The sequence below is a fragment of the Pristiophorus japonicus genome, chromosome 17 (assembly GCF_044704955.1).
Source record: "Pristiophorus japonicus isolate sPriJap1 chromosome 17, sPriJap1.hap1, whole genome shotgun sequence".
Lineage (NCBI taxonomy): Eukaryota > Metazoa > Chordata > Chondrichthyes > Pristiophoridae > Pristiophorus > Pristiophorus japonicus.
The window spans coordinates 7234348-7256299 of record NC_091993.1 but is presented as its reverse complement, the minus strand read 5'-3'; the positions used below and the strand labels follow the sequence as shown (position 1 = coordinate 7256299).

General features: G+C 42.1%; 1 protein-coding gene across 13 annotated transcripts in view; it reads left to right on the top strand.

Moving 5' to 3' along the window:
* mef2aa (myocyte enhancer factor 2aa) overlaps window positions 1-21952 on the top strand; it is a 247731-nt gene that overhangs the window by 110614 nt on the left and 115165 nt on the right. The window contains exon 1 of one of the 13 annotated variants that reach the window (XM_070858310.1): window positions 12627-12646. The exons of the other annotated variants lie outside the window; for them this stretch is intronic. The gene's annotated coding sequence lies outside the window, so the exon portion shown is untranslated. Of the gene's footprint in view, window positions 1-12626; window positions 12647-21952 lie in introns of those variants that run through there. 13 annotated transcript variants of the gene reach the window in all.

Genomic DNA, 21952 nt, shown 5'->3' with positions numbered 1-21952 from the left:
TTGTTAAATTTGTAGATAATCCTGAAATTGGGAGAGCAATAAGGGAAGGCGAATGCAGTAATGATCATTTGTGCAATTAGGTGGAGAATTAAAAAGAAATTTGGAACTGACACATACAAAGTAGTGCAATTCACCGGGAAAGTTAAACATTTGGAAATAAAGTGAACCTAGGTAGCATCACAATGCTGTTTCTGGACAGCAGCCAGAGGCCCTGAAGCATTTGCCGGCCGCAACAGTTGACTTCCCCAACTTCTAGTTGTAGGCCCGGTCATGTATCTGGTCTGCCCAAAGGAAACATCAGGCCAATGTCAATGACCTGAACTGAGAAATACAGGCACGTTTAGGGCTGGGGTCGGAAAAAGCAAACCACCGTCGGGTACTTTCCACCTGACTTTTTTTCCCCCCCCAGGCGGTGAGTTGGGAGAGTGGGGGAGGGAGGGAGGGAGGGAGGGAGGGAGGGAGTAGGAGTGTTCAGAGACAGAAAAATCTGTCCCAAAAGTCAAAGGAAATTAAAGATATTTCAAAAAAAATCTTTATTCCAAAGTTGATCATATTTCAAGCTGTGGATGAGGTAGAGGTAACAGCCATAGTCATTGGGACGCATTCAAAAGCGATTCTGCACTGGGCATTTTATTACAACAAGAGAGAGATGAGCATCGATGAGCAGAAAAGTGTTTTCTTATCATTGACCTTTTCTTACAGTGCTCACCTCTCTGATTCTGCATCTGGGCCTTTTTCCTTTCCATTCGGTTCTCTACTTCCTCTTGATGTTTCCTGTCTTATGGAATAAACACTTAGTTTAACATACATTTACAACGCTTCTTCCTTCTGCTCCTGTCTGTGTCACAACTGGTAATTTAAAAAAAAAAGAAAAATTGCTTCTTCTTGTCATTCAAGAATTCTTTTTGAAATTTGCATTGAATTGGTGTATAATAAGTTACCAGTCTGTCTGAATAAAGAGGGGTGGAAGATTTCCTTTAATGCCATTTTGACGTTTTTGTGTCGTTGTTGTATAATATGTGGTGATGTTCAATGTCCTGCCTTTATCCTGTACAAGAGACATGGGGATAATGTAACGATAGGCTTGTCACTGCCAGTGCCAAGCCAGCTTAAAACTCCAATGCCTAAGGTGACATCCCAGGCACCAGAGGACACTTGGAAGGGTAGGTAAGTGAAGAACTGTATTTTGTTCAGTACACTTTGTGACCATTCTTATCTTTTTTTTGTCCAGCAATTGCTTCCCATTCATCTAAGAGTATTGCATTTCAGTCTTCGTTTCTATTCAGCTATTTTTGAAGTATGTCATTTTGATGAAAATAGTTGTCCAAAATGCAAGCTGATGTCTTTAATTAGTGGGGAGGACTGTTGCTTGGATTAACAAGCAGCATGAATCCAGCCTCTCTTACTTTTCCAAAGATGATGTTCTATTCTAATGGCACTTGGCAATAGAAGTACAAATGTGACAATAAATGCTAAAGTTATTTGTTTTTGGTTTGGCTAAAAAGAATACTTTTGGGGGATATTAATCACATATGGTAGTCTGTTTTAAATGGTTGAATTCATTAAAGTGTGTCATTTTAATAATTATGTTGAATTAGTTTTAGATTACAATTTCATTTGTTGGGCGATGGGAACAGATCTAACACATTTGAGGTGTCGTTCAAATTCTTTTTTGAATGCAAGATTTAATTGCAAGATACTTTTATGCAAAATGCAGTTCTGCAAAAGAGCATTGAGTTGAATTTTTGTATTCCTTTCCTTGAAGAGAGGCTTTTGAGAACCTGATGAATTTTGTGTACCTGTCAAAATATATGCAAAGTCAATAAGTTGCTGATTTAAAAAAAATTGGAAGCAACATTCAAATATTAGGGCGACAAAACTTGAAGAGCAGCAATGTACATGTATCTTGGCCCAGGTACCTATTACACAAGTTTTAGCTTATGTTTCTTTTAGTGAGAGTCAGAATTGATGTTTTGCTCTCTATTGAGTGGAAGATTGCAGATTATTTAAGAAAAAATAACTTTTTGTGGTTTTAATGTTTATCTAATATGCAATATTTAACATTTTTTGATCCACTTACCATGCATGATCTTAAAAGTACCCCCTCCTCATTTGAACATAACTGTAATCATTATAAGCAAAATTGGAGGCGGTCCTCTGCTCCAGTGTAATAGGAAGCATCGTTTAGAGCTCCTAATGGAAAAGATTGTTACCATGGATACTGACTAGATCCTGCCTTTGCCTCCAAACAATGGTGGGTCTGGGAGGAGGAAACTTGATAGCTTATTTGTTCACCAGGCTTGCTTTTAATCATGTTCACTTCTTGTATTCTTAAAAAAAAAAGTTTAAAAAAAAAAAATAAAAACACCACTGCTTTCTCTTAACCTTACTCAATCCCAGTTGAGGTCTTCCCGCGGGCGAACGGCAGAAAATGTTTCAAAGCTGCGCACCTATCTTATCCTGCTGCGCCCACCAGTGATCCCAGTCCTGAGGCCTTCTCTCCCTGTACATCGGAGCGCGTACACTTCAGGACGTCAGTAAGCTGGAGCTGGAGTCACATGGCTCTGAGCAGCCAATCCAGGTACAGTATTTTCTCATTCATAATAATGGGAACTCCGTAAGTTGGAGTTCTCATTATGATTGAGAAACATCCCCCAAAAACCCAAACACAAATTAAAAAATAGAAAAAATACACCACATATTTAAGATTAATTTAAATTAAAGTTATTAATGTCTTATAAAAAAAAATATATAATTTTTACAATTTAAAAAAAATAAGTTTTTTAAATTATGGTTTAAAATAAACTTACCTTAGTGGACAGGGTTTTTAACAATAAAATGTGCTTTTAAATTTTATTTTACTATGTTTTCGTATGTTTTAAAACTCTTACGCCTGTAAAAGTAGGCTATTTGCCTGCTTTTTTCAGGACATCCGCTGGGCAAGATATGGGTAAATACCACAATCTTGCTCATGCGACTGTCTTGGCTGTGGGTATACTGAGGATCTGTCAAGCTAAGACTTGACGGATCGGAAAAGCCGGTTTTCAGCGCATGCGCATTGTGCGCTGAAAACCGGCTTTAGCGATGCCTTCCTGGGTCTGTAAGCACTCCATACGGACCTGGGGAGACCAGGATTTCTAGGCCATAATCATTTCTTAACAGTGAATGTCCGGCTAAAATCTACAGTTTCAAAATACCTTCAGTGAAATTGAACAATTATATTACGGACGAATGACTAATTCAATAAATAATTCCACAAGTGAGCTAACAGAATAGCCTTTGAGCAATTAAGTTGTGAATGGATTGTAATTGGTAAATTGATGCATTTCTTTTATCACCTAATCAGTCATATTATTCTGTTTATACAATGCTCATATTTGCTTATAATAATCAAGTGTGCTAATGAATAGCAAATGGGTTTTTAAACTTTAGATCTAGACATAAGGTATTGCTTATTAGAGCAGGAAATCAAAAATGTTCACATGATGGAGTGTCCACTAACAAATATGATGCTCGTGTAATTGTTGATCATTCATTGAAAGTATCCAGGCAATGTGAATCCATAACAACAGGAATGCATCTCCAGCATATTTGATTACAGTTCCAATGTTAACCTTGTGGAGATCACTGAGGCCATATTGAAACTTTGGGATATTAGTGCACTGGAGAGGGTTCAGAGAAGAGCGACATGAATAATTCTGGGATGTAGAGAGACTAGAAGAGCTGCCCTTTTTTTTTCCCCCACTAAAGAAAAGATTGAGAAGGGCATGAGAAGCATAGATGATGTAACTGTAAGCCACTTATTTGATTCGACTGAGCACAGAATGAAAAAATACAAATGCAAAATTAAATGTCTTAAGTGTGATTAGAAATTCAATGAGCTTGAAAGCAGTTAGTGATGTGCCAATTTATCATTAGGCAGGGTGTGTGTGTGTGTGTGTGTGTGTGTGTGTATGCGGGGGGGAGAGTGGGTGGGAAAGAGAGAGAAATCAATAAATATCTTGTTCTGAGTATGACTGACTGCTCCCAAGCATAGATTGAGATGATCACTCCGCGGGGCACGATGGTTTCTATGCTGTAGGGATAGGGTTGTTGCCTTTCGAATAATGGAAATAGGATACTGGATAAGCGTATTGAAGTTTTCTTTATTATCTTTGGGAATGAGAGTACTCAGTAAAACGTTCCGTCGAAGATTAAAATAGGAGGGATAGACTCCCATGACTTTGCATCAGTGTGAAGCATTTTGATTGGGCATCAGGGCAAAAGTTGTGATCTAACTTGGGAGTCGGGTTGCAATCTGACTGGTAAATGCTATACAGTGTGTCGCTTCTCCAGAAGGTAGTATGTAATTCCAGTCTGACATGAGGCTGAATTTAAAATGTGCTCTGGGGGTTGATTTGATCTCCTGTGCACTTTGCAAGCTTGGTTTTGAGTCTTTTTAACGTAATGAGAATGCAGATGCTGAAACTTCTCTAACAAATAGCAGAAGGGAACATAGCTTTGTACATGGGCAGAATTTGAGGAGTAATACACCATATGGGATTGAGTCACGCTGGTTGCACTTCTGTAAATCTCTGACTGGTAACATAGTATAATTGCAGCCCGTACGGGGTAAACTTACACGGCCTGCAACAGAAAATAATTTAATATTTGATGGCGATCTTTTGTGTTTTCTGATGTTGTGTGGGAGCCAACATCACACTTCAGAAGGGATTGGCCACCATCTTGAAAATCCCATAAGTTAGTCTTGACGATAAATTCACAAGAATTTCTTGTACCAAGTTATGAATTTATTGAGAAGTGATTTGTGTTGGGTTTAGTTATAGGTCTTAATTGAAATGAAACACAACACCTTATTTTTTCTGCAACATTCATGTAAACTTGACATTCTCATTGTACATCCAGCTGATGTTGTTCCCATAAAGTGGTGGTGCTGGTTTCTTGAATTTATTGAGCAACTTAAAAACAAAACTACGGGCTCAAAATTGGCCCACCCCTTTTTTTGGCACACTCACCGGAGATGCGCCGACTTTCTGCGTGGAAAAGTGCTCCAAAAAAATCGGTCCCCACTTTGGACGCTGTCCGGCCTCTCCTGGGTCTTCGCGCAGAGTGGCCAGTCGGGTCGGGGGCAGAGCCAGGCGTTCCGTGCTGAAAACAGTGCAGGGACATCTGCCCATGCGCGTTGGAGTGTGCGCGCATGCGCAGCAGATCCTGCCCCCAGCCTCTGTGTGCATGCTGCAGCGTGGGACCTCCATCATCATCATCCCCTCCCCCCCGGGCTGCTGGTGTCTCCCGCTCCTACCCCAGGCCAAATGGCCTACCGCACAGGCTGGCCCACTTCCTGGGCTGAAGGTGAAGGTAGGGTAGGACTGACTGACGTCTATTTTTTTTTATTCGGATATTTTGAAAAAATTATGTAAGTATGTTTTGTCTCTCGTGAATAATGGTGACCATTTGTCAAGCCTATTTACCTGGTGCTATTGTGAAAGAAGAACATAAGTGACAGAGGAACACAGAGAATATCTTATTTATTGAAGTAGACTTTATTTAGATAATATGGGCTCCATTTTGGCCCAATATAATCATTGCAAACAAATAGTTGTTTAAATTAGTTGTGAGATTAGGGCAATTTAATTCAACTATCTTTTACTACTTTTATTTTTGTTGTTTAAGCTTCTGTTGTATAGTAAATTAACTTTGCGAAGTTTGTCATATGATGTCCTGTATAGCTGTTTGATCCTATTCACATTCTTTAGTCAAGTCATTATGTTCTGCTGGCCTCCGATGTACCTACCTGCGCTGATTTCTTAACTCTCCGCAAGGGTTTTCGCAAGTGGCCACATACGCTGGCCTAAGTTAGTTTGGAGTAACTATTAGTTGGCCAAAACGGGCGTAGGTGGCTGGTAATGCCCCCTTTTGGGAAAAAAAAACTAAACTTAAAAAAAATCCTAACTAACTCACTTACACTGGTGCAAATTGATTGTGCAAAATGTGGATTTTTAAGATGCTCCAGAAAAATCAAGTTGCTCCAAAAAAAATGGAGCAATTCCTGGCCAGTTTTGAACTTGTAGTACCTCCAATTCTCGCTACTGAAACCAGATACTAAAAGAATGTATATACTCCAATACAAGAATTTACTTGGAAAGCTAGTGAAGGTAGACTAAAATGTAAAAGGAAGAATTTCTGGTGACTGCAGTGAAGTGGGATGATTTAACGCTAATGTTTTTAGATTTCATGAAACCAGATGGTGTGCTAATAGTGAATTTCAAATAGGATAACTTCAAATTGTCTGAGGAGGAGGTGGAGAAAGCACAGAATGGTGGTGTACATACATTACCATCAAGAACAGTGTCATTTCTAACTGACTACTATTTCATCTCCCTGAATAGCAGTATTTATTTGTAGCTTGAGCTAGCAGAAACAATTAAAACCATAGTACATTAATTTTGCCACGGGTGCTGCACCTCTGCAAAAATGTTTGTTTGGATCAGAGATTTAAATACAACGTTGTGCCTGCCTATGAATAAATCATCACCGCAAAGGTTGAAATGTTCTGTTGAATTATGTATAACCACCAAAATCCCGTAAGTCCAGCTGGAATCCAGGACTTAGTTTTAAGCAAGAGCATAAGAGGAACTGCGCTTGTCCTGAAGTAAAATAATGAATGTAATTGGGTTATCAAAGAACCGAATTACCAAGGATGAATATCATAGTTGAGGTATATTGAGCTGGAGAGAATAAGTGTGGGGAAAGTGATATTTTTAAGCCATGTGGTGGAATATAATGAATTGGGTTATAAGAGATTACTGGCATAAAACCGCCATTCCTCTACTTAAACTATAAGAAAATGAAGTAGAATTTGCATGACTAGCTATCCAAGTCCAGGAAAAATTAACAAACCATTGCAAGCGATGATTTGAAATAACTTATATAAGTTCAGACAAGTTAATGAACATATAATGAACCATTGACCACTTTCTGCTATGGCAGAGAACAGAAAAATGGGCTTGAGATAATAAAACCTTGTACAATAATATCATTGCATAAGTACTGAAGAAATAAGGAGACTGCCAGTAATTGAGCATATAATCTCAAACTGCTTGCAGTAAAAAAGGAATACACTTAAAGGCTTGGAGGATAGCGATGACAACTTGTCACTGTGGGTATTAAATATCTCCATTAAAGGCTTCTGTAGCAGGTCTACGCACGCACTGTATCGAAGGTGCAAATGAAGAGCCAGCAGCACAGCAGGAGAGATGGTGATCTCCACTATTGCGCATTAATGGAAGTGATACCAGAGTGTCGCTGAGCTGCAGCAGCCATTAGTTTCTGGAAGAGGTGGGACTGGACATGTGTGACAATTTGTAACGTTACTTGCAGTAGCTATCAGAAAAAAATAAACTCGTGCTTTGTCGCATTATTGTATAATATAGATTGGAACATTTTCACGGAAGGACCTGATCCAGTGTACCGGTAGTACCTTTTTGCGGGCCGTCTAATGCTTTCATTTCTTTTCCCAAGATGACGAGACTTTTTCTCTCAAGTATGGATTAATAGAAATGTAAGCAATCCTATTTAAGTGGCTGTGTTGGAGTGAACATTGAGTTGCTCTGCTGTTAAACCACTTCTTGTGGAAGGCTTCAGTGTGTCATTGTGACCAAATTGTGGGAATGAGCTTTTAATCCCTTCACTGGTGATTATGGACACCTTTACATTGCTGTTATCTGGGAAAAAGTGCCTTTGGTGCTGAGACGAGTTGTGATAAGAACATAAGAATTAGGAGCAGGAGTAGCCCATTCGGCCCCTCGAGCCTGCTCCATTCAATTCCACTTTCCTGCACTATCCCCATACCCCTTGATTCCCTTAAAATCCCAAAATCTATTGAAATCTGCCTTGAATATACTCATCGACTGAGCCTCCATGGCCCTCTGGGGTAGAGAATTCCAAAGATTCACCGCCCTCTGAGTGAAGAAGTCTCTCCTCATCTCAGTCCTAAATGGCTGACCCCTTATCCTGAGATTGTGGCCCCTGGTTCTAGACTCGCCAGCCTGGGGAAACATCCTCCCTGCATCTACCCTGTCGAGCCCTGTATAAAAAAAAAAAATGTATGTTTCAATGAGATCACCTCTCATTCTTCTGAACTCTAGCAAGAATAGGCCTAGCCTACTCAATCTCTCCTCATAGGACAATCCTCCCTCTCCCAGGAATCGGTCTGGTGAACCTTCATTGCACTCCCTCAATGGCAAGTATATCCTTCCTTGGGTAAGGAGACCAAGGCCCCTATTTTCGCCAGCATTGGGCGCCATGTTTTTGGCACAATGGGTCACTAAATTTCCTCAAGTTTTGGCGCTAGTGCCGACTATCAGCGCGGAGTTTTAGGCGCCAGATATTTTGGCTTGGTCTACGTAGTAACGTGATTCCATGCCAACTCTGGCCTTTTAGCCCATTTTCCCCATCACCGATTTTATTTTTAAAAATTACTTATTTTTATATTTTTACATTTTTTTTTCAAACGGCGCACAGAGACCTTGGAGCCCGTTTTTTTTTTAAAAAAAAGCCTACCTTGGGTTAATGAAATCGGCGCTGGCCGGCTGCAATCCCTGGCCACAAGTCCTCCACGCCAGACTGAACAACAAACTCCAGGCACATTGAAAAGGATCACAGTTTATAGAACCTGTCCGTTTCATTTAAATGTATTTTTTTAAACGACGTATTTTATAATAAAGTTTAACAGCATTCACTAGATTAACTTTTTAAAATATATTTTAATGCCTTTATTAAAACATTTTTATGAAGGCATAACATTAGTGCTTGTAGTTTCAAGTTAATGAAATAGTTTCCTGAACTTTACCTCGTTTGGTTACAACACAGAAGGAGGCCATTTGGCCTGTTGAATCCGTGACATAATCTAGAAAGATTTTCTAGCGCTGGATTAAAAAAATTATATACAGGATTCTGATTAAATGAAAAAAATAAATGTTAAACATTTGTACAGTACAGTTGTACTTGGCTTAACTTAACTTTTAACTTTAATAACTTTAATAAATTTTATATCAAACTTTTCAATGAAGAAACAAACAAGCCATCTCTCCTCCCCCTTAGCACTGTGCGCCACTCCTGCCCCCGTTGCTGCCTCTACCCCTACCCGAGCCCGTTGTTGCAGACTTCTGCTTCCTCCCCCACCCTGACCCCAAGGATTTTTCTGTTTTCTTTCCGATGGCCATTTGTTGTTGCGGGTTGCGACAGGGACAGAGCCAGCAGATGTCATTGTGGAAGGCCCAGGTTCCTCTTCGGAATCTTCAGCCTGTGGATCAACCCCTGACTTTGGTCTGGGGGTTAGAATGTTAGTGGCAGCAATGACAGCCTGGGTGTGCCCCCTTATTGCTGCTACTACCTCTGACATCCCCTCCCTCATCTGTCCCGACAGTGTTGCTACCTTTAATGACAGTCCTGCAATATCTCCCCTCACCTCATCCATTCCTCCAGCCAGTGTTGCTACTTCATGTGTCAGTCCCACTAATTCTACCCTCACCCCACCCAAGGTTTCCAGGAGCGATCTCGTTAGCTGGATGCTCTCCCCACTCATCCCCACGAGCTGTCCTATGTTCCCTGCACTCTGCATTTCAGGTTCAGCTCTCCCTCCCATCCTCCTCTGCCGTCTCCCAGGTGTGGCTTGCTACGACACACTGGGACCCGCAGCCTCAAACAGTACACCTTGAAATGTCGTGTCAGTTGATTCATTCAGGAAAGGGCTTGGAATCCTCTAGGGGTTCACCATCTTCAATTCCAGTGTAACCATCTCAGTATTGGAGTCTTCCTGCTGCCCTTCATTCTCCTGATGTAGATGAACAATATCTGGACCGACGGCTTCCTGATCATGCTCTTCTACTTCAGGTGCATCTTCTGTCTCTTCCTGATGTGCAACATCTGCAAAACATAACAGGGATGCTTGGTTAGCAGCAGGGGAGGAAGTAGAAACGTAACCAGCACACGCAGTACTTAACATTTAGCCAACCCAGACTCTGCAATTTGCAGAGTTTACCCTCTCTCGGTAACCTGGGCCCAGCGTCCACGTTGGTGGTTGATCTTCTCCTGTGAGATTGAATCATCTCAGCGATCCTCTGTTCCATGGCTGTTAGTTGCAGCCTACTTGCCGGACCTCCTCCAGTTTTTGACCTTTTCTCAGTTGATCTGTGACACCATCTTCTGCAAAGATGAAAATAGAACTTTTTAAGAGCGGGTCCTTCTGCGCACACTCTCTCTCTCTCTCTCTCTCTCTCTCTCTCTCTCAGACACACACACTCTCACACATTAGTCAACACACACACACACACACACACACACACACACACACACACACACACACACACACACACACTCACACACTCACACACACTCTCACACATTAGTCAACTCACACACACACACACACACACACACACACACTCCACACACACAACACACACACACACACACTAGTCAACACACACACACACACTCTCAAATGTTATTGCAGTGCATAAATATAAATATAAATTTAAATTTAAATAAAAATATGACTTGGTCACTGCTTGTCCAAGGTCCTACCACTTTTTAAGCTGTGTGCTGCTTCTCTGGGTAATAGACAATGCATTAAACTCTACTGCAACTTGGTCGGAAACCTTTGCGAGTACAGAGGATTTAAGTTTTTTTTTTGCCCATTCTCCCTTTGTTTTCACGCACATCCCATCTCCTCTCAATTATGTCTCAATTTCTTCTGCGAGAAATCTCTTGGCCCTTACAGCTTCCCCTTCTCCGTCTCTGTCTCTTTTTGCCTTCTCTGTCCCCTTCCCTTGCATCCATCTTTTATTTGACGCTGTATTTTCTATCTTCAAATCCACCTCTGCTACCATTGGGTTCTCACTGGTGATCCAGACCAAGCAGACACATGTGCAGAAAGTGATTTTTCGGTGCACGCTATAAGCTCCACCCCGCTGAAATGGCCTCTGGTAGCACGGTGCTAATTGTAACTTTTCATTCGTGGAAAGTGCCGGGTTTTTTTTGCCGCTAATGTCGGGGGGGTGGGGGAGGCGAGAGGCGGAACGTACGTTATCGTACGTGGGCGCCAGTATTCTTTATTGTGGAAAACAGGGGCCCAAAATTGTAGACAATACTCCAGGACCATGTGTGCCAGAAACAATTTGGTTCTATCTTTTACAGACGATCTGATAAACTGCAGGCGAAAAGCACGTGTCACGTGTGAGTTTATTTCCAAATGATCCTCGGATTTTCGCGTGGATGCTTAAGCTGTTGCTTTGCTTCTGTTGTGGTGATCGCCCTGGATTGAAGGTGGCTTACTGGCCTAGTTAAGCCAACCAGTTAGGAAGGTCATGAGTGCATTTGTACAGTTGTTGAGGTTTTAAGCCTTTCAGCAGACAGTAATCTTCATATTGGATGTTAGCCAAAATAAAATCGGTTTGATTTAAATTGCTTCTATCCATTTAAGAAAATCCTCAGAAAAGTTCTTAATGATTGAGGAAATATTCCTGTTACCTACGATTTAAAACAAAGTTTCACCTGCATCAGTGTCACAATCTTACTGTAACACAGCCACAATTGTGTTGGAAGCTTACATTGATAAAACCTGTAATAGGCAAAACGATCTGTGTAATTCCAGTGATCCATGGGTGCTTTTTGCTTAATCCCTTTTTAGTTTGTTTCCTCCCTTGAACGTCGTCATGCCATGTATCATTCTCTTGCTGAATACAGACTGGTGAAGCTTCAGCAAATAAGAGTGTTTTGAGAAAAGATTAACGGATACCCCTTTCTGCCCTCCTTTTTCTGACATTGGAATGTATTTGAGCAGCCATGCGTGCAACTCTGCAGTCCCCACTGCACAGTGATGTGAGTGGGCAGTGTAACTCTGTATAGTTCTGATCGCTTCATGGTGAGGAGGATGTTATTGATCTTGAGCGCGTACAGAGCGGAGCAATCCAGAGTATTCCAGGTATCTAGAAACTAAGTTGAGGAAAGGTTAAGAAAATGTGATGTATTCCCCCCCTTGGAAAAGAGACTTTGAGGCAATCAAATAAAAGTTTTCATAGATTGATCCAAGCAAAGGGTTTTGACCAAGTTCTAAAAACGAGAAATTTAGGAGTAATGTAAGTCCAGCAGAACTTTTTTTTTAATGAAGGTGATGGTGAATTTATGGAATAAGTCACCTTGAGAGGCCATTGAAATAAATAGATAGGCTGAGGAGGCTGCGTGATATGCGTAAGTTGGGAGAAGGTTTTGACAGATATGGAAGGAAGGTTAGGATCATTCAAATAGGCACAATGGCATTTATTTTGTTCCTGCAGTACTACCAGTGATAACTTGTAGCAATAACAGACCTAAATAAGGAACTTCAAGTGCTGGACTGGTGTTATTTGATTGTGCAGTTGAAAATTTTTTCAGAATAATCTCCAAACTGCTAATAATATTGAAACTAAAATGCATGGAGAAGTTTTGTCATTTCCCCCGAGTCAAATTGACTTGTGTAATGGCTGTTTTTCTTGTATGCAGGATTGTGAAGTGTGCAGCGATTAATCAGCTTATGTTGTCACCGCAAGTTAAATGCGAATAGGATAAAGAGAGATATATCCTGGTTCGTGCACATGGCCTGAAGGTCAGTCCATTTCCCACAGCTGGATGGAGACTAATGGGTCAGCTTGAGAGGCTTGAGCGGAGGGGGACACGTCAAAAAATCCATAACGAATGCCCATAATTCTGCTGTTAAAACTCCATGTTTTCTGCAATTGCGTCTATTGATTCTCTGTAGATTTTACACTGTTTTTAAACAAAACTTTGAGAAGCATTCTTTCATGGCTTTGCAAACAGGTGTAAACTACAAATATGCATTTCTTACTCAACTATTTGCTACTTAAATAAATTTCTGCTTTTTGAAAGGAATTTTCTTTTTGTTTAAAATTGAATAATCAACTTGTGTCGCAGCAAAGCTGGTCCTTGCAAGAGAGACCATGATTATTTGTTTGCTAGAATATTTTTGAAAATTGTGTTCTTAAGTGGATTAGGAGGGGGTGGGGTGTCAAAAGTATCACTAGCGTATTACGCCGTTGACACGAATAGTTCCTGGGCCCGAAATTCAGTACCGCTGGAAAGCTGGTCTATTTTTCACCCCCCACCCCCCTGCCATCTTTTTGTGGCCATTAGCGCCAAGATTATTTTGTGGCTGGGCCACCCCATATTCAGCTCCAAAAGTGAACACGTGGGTTCCAGCGCTAATGAACCTTTCCAAAGTGGATTTCTCAGCGGTGTGGCTGTGTTAATTTGAGCGTTATCACCACTGAGAAATTCAGCATGTAGGTAAGGGTTTCTAATGAGCCAGCTGCTCCCTGGCCAGGGTTTGCAGCAAGACCCTGAGGTGGGGAGGGGGGGAAGGAGGTTGGAAGGATGGCTGGTGTAAAAGATGCAAGGAGAGCCAATTGATTCACTGATGTGGAGCTGGAGAGACTGATGGACGGTGTGGAGGACAGAAGACGGTTTCCTGACATGGGAAGACCTGGCAGACCACCAGTATATAATGCATGGAGGGTGATTGCAGGGGAGGTGTCGGGCACCTATATATATATATATATGAGGATGCACCCTCCCAAGAGGATCCGTTGAGAGTACTCCAAGGTGCCACCAGAGCGGTCCAGCCACCGGAACCTCTGCTTGAGGCTGCCTCTGCACTACTCGATGATGCACCTAGTGGGGGGCATTGTATGCATCCTCTGGCGCTGTCCTGGGGTTCCGCAGAGGAGTGAGCAGCCAAGTGGACAGGAGATATCCCTTGTTCCCAAGCAGCCAACCGCAATCCTGATTCGGGCCGGTGAAGATGGAGGGCAACACTGGTCTGGCGCAGAATGAGTGAATGAATGCATCATGGCTGCTGCCTCCCTTGCCCGCTGCCTGTCTGCATGGTGCTGACGGTGACGCCTTCTCCCGCCCTGCTTCTGAGCAGGTGTACCAGGTGTTGCCCTCCCAACACTCCTCCCATCCTCGGGGTGAACCTTGCCAAGCAGGTCTCTGCAGCCCACAGGACTCCACTAAAGAGTCAGACCTGAAAATTGTACACAAGTGCAGGGGTATGTGCAAACCTCTGAGCAGCACTCAGATGGTTAAATGGAGCCAAAACAATTCATAAAATTATATGAAAAGATAAATACAGTGGATGCTGGAATCTGAAATAAAAAACACTAAAATTAATAAAACTATTTCCCTACCAAAGAGCCCCGATCGCGGCAACACTCCAGCAGTGTCGCGTTCGAGCACCACATCGAATACCTCGCGGGGGAGCACTGCTGGGAAAAGTCTTGCCTTTTTGCAGCTGAAAATCCTGGCCGTTGCCACTTTCCAGCGGCCCGCACGCTGCAGAGCTCACCGCTGGAAACGTAGCGTTACAGCGGCTTCACCGCGCCGTTTCCGGTGGAAGTGAACACCGCTCAAATCCTCCCCCGAGCTGAATATGGCTCGGAGGGAAAGTACCCGACCATGGTGGCCCGTCGATTTTTTTCGATCGACTGCCCAAACTCCAGGGTAGCTGTCCCTTCGGGGACGGTGAATTTCGGCCCCCCTGAGTCTAGCATTTTAAAAGTTGCCTTTCCTTCCAATTCATATATTAATTACATTTTCTATATTGATACCTGTTTGTGGTCTCGGGTCACTTATCTGTACAAGATGACCCCTGTTGAGTTTTGCCTTCGGTCTTCTCAAAGTGTCTGTCAGTGCTGATAACCATAGTCAATCTGGAGAGTTGACAAGATGATCCCTTTTGTCAAGACCTGAACTTTCCAGGTTTCAGGTGGTTTCTGGTGAAGATTTCCTTTTTCAAGGAGAACTCTTCTTTGTGCTATGAAGAATTTTGAGGTTCTGCTCTAACATAGTAACACACTGCAATGGCCTGGATTTTCCTCCATGGGCACCACCCAGCAGTTAGACCCAAAAATGTGCCCATTCTGCCGATGTCAAAATACGTTCAAACTTCCTGTGACTCGGATTAGAATACTGCGATGTTCCCTTTAGGCTGCGCAGCTCTCTGCAGCTTCTGCCCAGCCAGCTCACCGTCTTTTAAATAGGTAAAACCGCACATGCATGCAATTTTGAATGGGCCGTACAGCCCCTTTAAAGGAGCTGTGCATCCCTTAAAAAAATAACAGGGAACTAATTTACGCCCAAAATTCCGTGTTGGTTTTAGGCCGCATATTTGGCTTGCGATTACGCGTTTCTTTGGGAGCAAATACACAGGGAATTCTAGGCCGATATCGATGTAATTGACCGTGTGCATAGGACAAGCAAGTAGCCATCAGAAAGTAGTCCAATAAAGTATATTTCCCAGGTAGGTGATGTTTAGTTAACAGAAGTAAGAGGACAACATAATTTCAAATGTCAAAGTACTATTTGTTCCTATCAGTCGGAACATCATTGCCCTAAACTAGCTACATAATTTAGATGTGGCTCTGAACTTTGTATCTATGAAATCATCAACAGCATTGTTGTTGCCAACTTCTTTCAGCAAAGTTCTTTCAATACACATTATAGATAAAGCATTCAACCTGATAATGTGTACGCTCACAGGTTTGTTGAGTTGGGAGTGGCTTCGTCAGTCAGGGGACGTTCACAAGACTCAATAAAACCCCAGCCAGTTGGGTTCAGGGGATCCACGATGGGGGCAGGTGGTTGTGAACCTGGTGCATGAACCGGTAATGTGTAGTGTGATTGTTAAACCTTTGCTAATAAACCAACTAGTTCTTAATAGCAATGTGTTGCTATGAATTCTTAAGTAAAGAACCCACGAGACAAATACATTCAACCTGTCTTGCTGAGTTTCGAGCAGGAAAGGATCTGCGTCCTGTGCGGTTTGCCAGCATTAGGCTAATAACGAAAGCAATTGAATTTTCTCGTACTTTTAACATGTCCGGGCACCTCTAAGTGAATTACTTCTCAAAGTGAAGTCATTGTTATATAGGCAAGCACAGCAGCCGATTTGTGTACAGCCAAGGTCCCAGAAACAGCAACTGCGCTAAAAAGTCAGCGATTCTGTTTGATGGTGGAGTTGATTGAGGGACGAACACTGCCAGGACAGCTGGTCATATTCTTTGAATAGTGCAGTGGGACCTTTCATGTCCATTTGAAGCGGTGTTCCATTCTTGCGAGAATTCCTGCCCAGGTATGCAGTGGCTGGAATTGTTTCCATTAGCAGTCGGACTCGCATGAGTAGCACTGAGAAGAGAGGGGTCCCCCCGATCCCCTTTTAAACTTGGTCAGCAAATACTGACGCGCAGACCGACTACCCAAAATACTGACTGCTGACAGTGGGCATGCATCCTTGTAAAAAGGAATTTCTTTGTGATGGTGAAACAACACAGTTAGGAACGCTAACAAAACCGCATGTGGTTCACCTTAGCCTATACCGACCGGATAAAGTAAATATGGACCATAACAATTAACTAGATAAACTGAGATCAGTTTGCTGTTCAGCTGCAGTGATTCTATTATTTATTGTTTATACACTCTTTTTTGCTTGAACCAAAGTCTAAAACTTATTACTATATTCATGGAAATATCAATCTAAAATAAATCACGAATATCGTGCCGCAAAGTATAAGCCTGGTGTCCCAAAATTTTAAATGCACATAAAATGCAGTCGTGCTTACAGTAACGAAATTGGTTTTGGCCAACACTGTTACTCTTCTAAATAAAAGGCTTGTAAAGCAACATTTTATGGTGAATGGTGGTTCACGTTTATCAGGGAGTGCGGACTCTGGTCTTGGCAGTTAGCTAATATTATTATTATTTGGCTGAAGTGAAAATAAAAACATCTCGCATTAGTCAGCTTCTGGAGGAAAAAGATGGGGTAATGTTACAAGTGAGATATTTCCTCTGAAGTAAGATTTCATATATACAGTTCGACCCAAAACATTAATTTTTATCTTTCAGATGGTTACTGATTTATGCACCTCCAGTACTTTGTTGTTTCTAGTTCCAATTTAATAGCCTTCCCAGTTTTATTTAGTTATTGTTGTGGTCTGCTGCTTAACTCCGAGAAGCCCTGTCTGTAGTTTTTTTTAAAGTAAATATTTTACCCATTAAGCAACGCCTTTTAAGGCTTTTGTTTTACTCTGTATTTTATAACTAAGTACTGCTTGATGCAGGTCAGTGTTAATGGGCAGTTTGTAATCAGTACCACACTGGGTGATACATTTACGCACTGAACTAGCAGGTGCTCCTCGGGTCAGTTTTTAATCAAGATGAAAGGCTATAAAGTTACTGGATGCCGGCTTTCAAATGGCATTTGGAGTTGCTGTTGTGTGCAGAAAATGAGTTGTATGCTGTTGTCCACAAACCCAGCTGAACAGAAATCTGAATCCAGGCTATATTGGCCGAGGATAATGATTTTGAACAAAGTGGGATGGATTTTTGACTCTGTTGTCGTTTCTGTTTACGCCCCAGAGGGGCGGTAATGGCTGTGAAAATGATTTCCGGTCGGGGCCCAACTTCCAGCGCCCCTCCGGGACATTCGGTGCCGGTTTTGCGGGGGCGCGGAGCAGTACCGCCCGGGAGAGGCAAGCCGGTGGGCAACGTACCGGTTGCGTTCTGAAATTTGTTTGCTGCGGGATCCGTAGTGCCTCATAGTGGGACCGTCTCTGGGTGGGGTGGGGGGAGAGGAAAGCGGGCGGCCCGAACTGTTCCGGCAGCAGAGAGGGTTTTTTTTGCATTTTTTTTTTTCTCCCAGGGAATCCTTTCTTGGGGCGCTCCGAAGCCGGTTCTTTAGCTGGGGATTTTCAGTTGCTCAGCCGGCCGAGTGCCCCAAGAGAGGTGTGAACACTTCCCCTTAGTGCTCTGCCCCACACTCGGGGCCCAGCTGATGAATCTTGTGGCTGCAGACGCAAACCGTTTCCCGGTGCAAAATTTACCGCCCCACTGTCATTAGCGCCCTAATTAACCTCCAACTGAATTTCCACCCCAATGTGCTGAAAGCCAGATATCAATAGTAAGAACAGAATCGATTCTGTTAGATTCCGTGAACAGTTGCAACCACACATGTCATCTTCACATAACATGTTCTAATTCTGTGAACTTCTGTGCCCGTACTGCTAAAACCGAATTTTGGATTTGTATGAGGTACTGCCATACAAGTCTGGATGTAGTTGGGAGGAGAAGTGATCGATAGTATGCCGGGTTGTTTTTGATTAAATGATGTTGTTGATCAACAGCCATGAGATGTTTTACAGTCGTCGCTGTTTATCTGAGCACCACTTTTCTGAATTGATTGACTGACTGCCTGACTGATTCTCCCTGCATTGTGTGCACGTGATTATCTTGCACTATATTTGTTTTTGTGCAGAACTCCTATTATAATTCAGTACAGCACTGGAATTAATATATAGTTGGTTATCGTTAATTACTTACTTGTTCATGGGGCGGGGGGGGGGCAGCATTTCCCAAACTTCCAAGTAAATTGTTTCTGACTGCACGTGTGGATATTTGATTGTTGACCACATCATCATCAATTTCCAGCTTAAAACAAAAATCCCTTTTTTTTGTAGTTTGAAGTTTTTGTTCTGCTTTTAGCAGCAGCTTTTGTCACTTGCACTCTATCCCTAGAAATATTCTTGTCCATTGACTGAGTTGAGAAAAGATGTATGAATTTATTGAACAAGCAGATCGTGTTCTGTCTTTATCCCAAAACCTGTTGTTGTTTGGTTTAAAACCAAATTTATTTGAAATGAAAATCATTAAGTGGAGAATAATTGATAGGCAGGAGTAATTGCAAGGCAGTGATCTCATTGGGCAGTTCCGGTGATAGTTTGTGGCAAATTACTCACGTATGTGGACCAACTGCAGACTTTGAGCTTATATTCTGGCCTTTGAGCAGAGTCGAGTCATTACTGTTCCCACCGAGATTTTCACTTTTGACCGCTTTTTAAATTGTGGGCCAGGTCCTGGTAGAGCAGTCTAAGGCTGCCCACCTGCTAAATTTCCTATTAAACCATGCTGCCAGCCTTCCCGTCAGCAAGTGGCAAAGGGAAAGTGAATGCCCAGGTTACATTTTGGCCACTACACGTGTGTAGAACAACATTGTAAATACGAAGTTTGTAAATAGACTTGTTCATGATCCTGTCATGCTGCAATGTATTGACATCACCACAGATATATGTTGCTGTGAATGCCCCGTTGAGACCAGCAGTGGCCAGAAAGACCCAGTGAAAATCAACTCTTGTTGCTGCTGGTGTGTTAATAAAAAAAAAACCACTACTGTCACCTTGCTTTGGCTGAAGAAGCTGGCAAAAGTAGAAGAATACAAGTGCCGACTGCATGTCTGTTCATATGTTGCTTTGACTGCTCTTCATTGGAAGGGTAGCTAATTCATCCTTTTTTATTTATTGCAGTCAGGTTTGAAACTTCATGTGTACCTTCATTGCATATTGATGTGATGGATGCAATTCCTAGTGAGGTTATCAAAACACTGGCCGGAACTTTCAATTTAGGCAGTGTGTCAAACAGGTGGCAGCAAATCGACTTCAATGGAGAGTATGATCGAGCTGGGTATATAATGGTCGATCCACTACCACCCAGTGATATGCCCCACCTCTGTGTGTGTGTGTGTGTGTGTGTGTGTGTGTGTGTAATCGATTGCACTTTTTTTGTATTTGTTCAAGGGATGTGGGCGTCGCTGGCAAGGCCAGCATTTATTGCCCATCCCTAATTGCTCTTGAGAAGGTGTCCGAAAGCCGCCACGATCACAGCATCTGCAATTTTAAACTATTCCCTTGAGCAGGCAGCAAGGACACCTGCCCGGAGCCAACAGGGTCCTTTGTTACACATGCATTTTGCGGCCCAATGATATCATTGAGATCCTGCTGTAATTTTAACTCTGACCTGAGCAGGAAATTCACCTGGAGTTAAAATCGGGGCTGACGTGTTAGCTGAACTCCGATAAGGTTACAACTTTGAAATTACCAGCACATATCCATTATATGTTATTGTATACTCTAGAATTCATGGGGGATTAATCTGTTCTGCGTAAAGTCTTCTCATTCAGCAGTGAATAACATAGCAGATGTTGATCAGCTGTGTAAGCTGTGCCTTCTGTTTGATGTCGAGATTGAAAGATCAACAAATTTTATATTTTTTTTTATTTCAAAAGTCATGCCAAGATGACTATGCACCGGTATTCATAGAATCATAGAATGATGCAGCACAGAAAGAGATCATTCGGCCCAAAGTGTTATGCTGGCTCTTTGGTAGAGCAATCCAATTAGTCCCACTCCCCTAGCCATAGCCCTGTAATTGTTTTCCCTTCAAATATTTCTCCAATTTCCTTTTGAATGTTATTATTGACTGCTTCCACCACCCTTTCAGACAGTGCATTCCAGATCACAACAACTCACTGTTTTTAAAAAAAAAAAGCTTTCCATCACCTTAAATCTGTGTCCTCTGGTTACCGATCCTTCTGTCACTGGAAACCGTTTCCCCTTATTTACTCTATCAAAGCCATTCATAGTTTTGAACACCTTTATCAAAGCTCCTCTCAACCTTCTCTGCTCCAAGGAGAACAACCCCAGCCGAGATCCCTCGGCCCTGGTATCATTCTAGTTCATCATCTTTGCACCTCGCCAAGGCCTTGACATCCTTCCTAAAATGTGGTGCCCAGAATTGAACACAATATTCCAGCTGAGGCCTAACTAAGGTTTTAGAAAGTTTTAGCTTAATTTCCTTGCTTTTATACTCGATTCCTCTGTTAATAAAGCCAATAATCCCATATGCTTTTTTTTTTAATCAACCTTCTCGACTTTGTTCTGTCACCTTCAACAATTTGTGTACATACACCCCCAGGTCTCCCTGTTCCTGCACCCCCTTTAAAATTGTACCATTTAGTTCATATTGCCTCTTCTCATCCTTCCTTCCAAAATGTATCACTTCACTGTGTTAAATTGCACCTGCCATGTCTGGCCATTTCACCAGTCTGTCTATATCCTCCCCTGGAGTCTGTTACCATCTTCCTGACTGTTTACTACATTTCCAAGTTTCATATCATCTGCAAACTTTGAAATTGTGCCCTGTATATCCAAGTCCAGGTCACTAATATACATCAAAAAGAGCATTATTCCTAACTGTAGGATTGAAGACGATTCCTTCTACTAACTGTATTAACGATCACACAAATATGAAACTTGCAACATGTCCATTTCTAACTTACATTTCCGCGGAAGTTATTTGATTTGCGATTTAGTCAGTGCCTACAAAATAGTTGGGCGAAGTAGATCTCTGTACTTCTTCAGAAACCTTTGAGATAAAAGCATTCTGTAGTTCAAAAGAAGTCTTTTGTTACTGTTGAGCTGGATATGTACCTATTTTTTAATCGGAGGGTGCAAGCTTTAGATCACAACAAAGGGATTTTTCTCTCCTTATCTCTACAACCCTGCATGCTTGGTTCCCACCCATCCGTGTCATTTTCATTCGGGCCTTGGTGGATGTCATGAAATGTGTTTTCTACGCTGTGGATGCTAATCTTTTGAGTGTGTAACTTCCTCAGTTGAAAAATCAGTGGCAACCAAGCCGATGCAGGCAGTTATAGATTAGGAACTGGATCGTGGACAGGACAATGACTTCAGTGCTGTGAAGATTAAATCAATAGCCTCTTGACAAGAAGGATTAATTTCATTGTAGCTCACTCACCTCTAGTTGATGATAATGAAAAACTTTGTTCAATCACAAACATTCAACTGTTTGGCTTGATAATCACATGTCGTGTGCACTGAGGCAAATGGATGATTGGAATACCGGTAGAATAGTTGGGAATCTTGCAGAAAGCTTGTTTCTACCTGTTGCCATCAGCAATTCCAATGTTCCACACAGTCTTTATCTGCTCACTGATGGAATGCTGTTAACATTCGCAGAAAATTCTTGCATAGAAAAATGTCTCGTT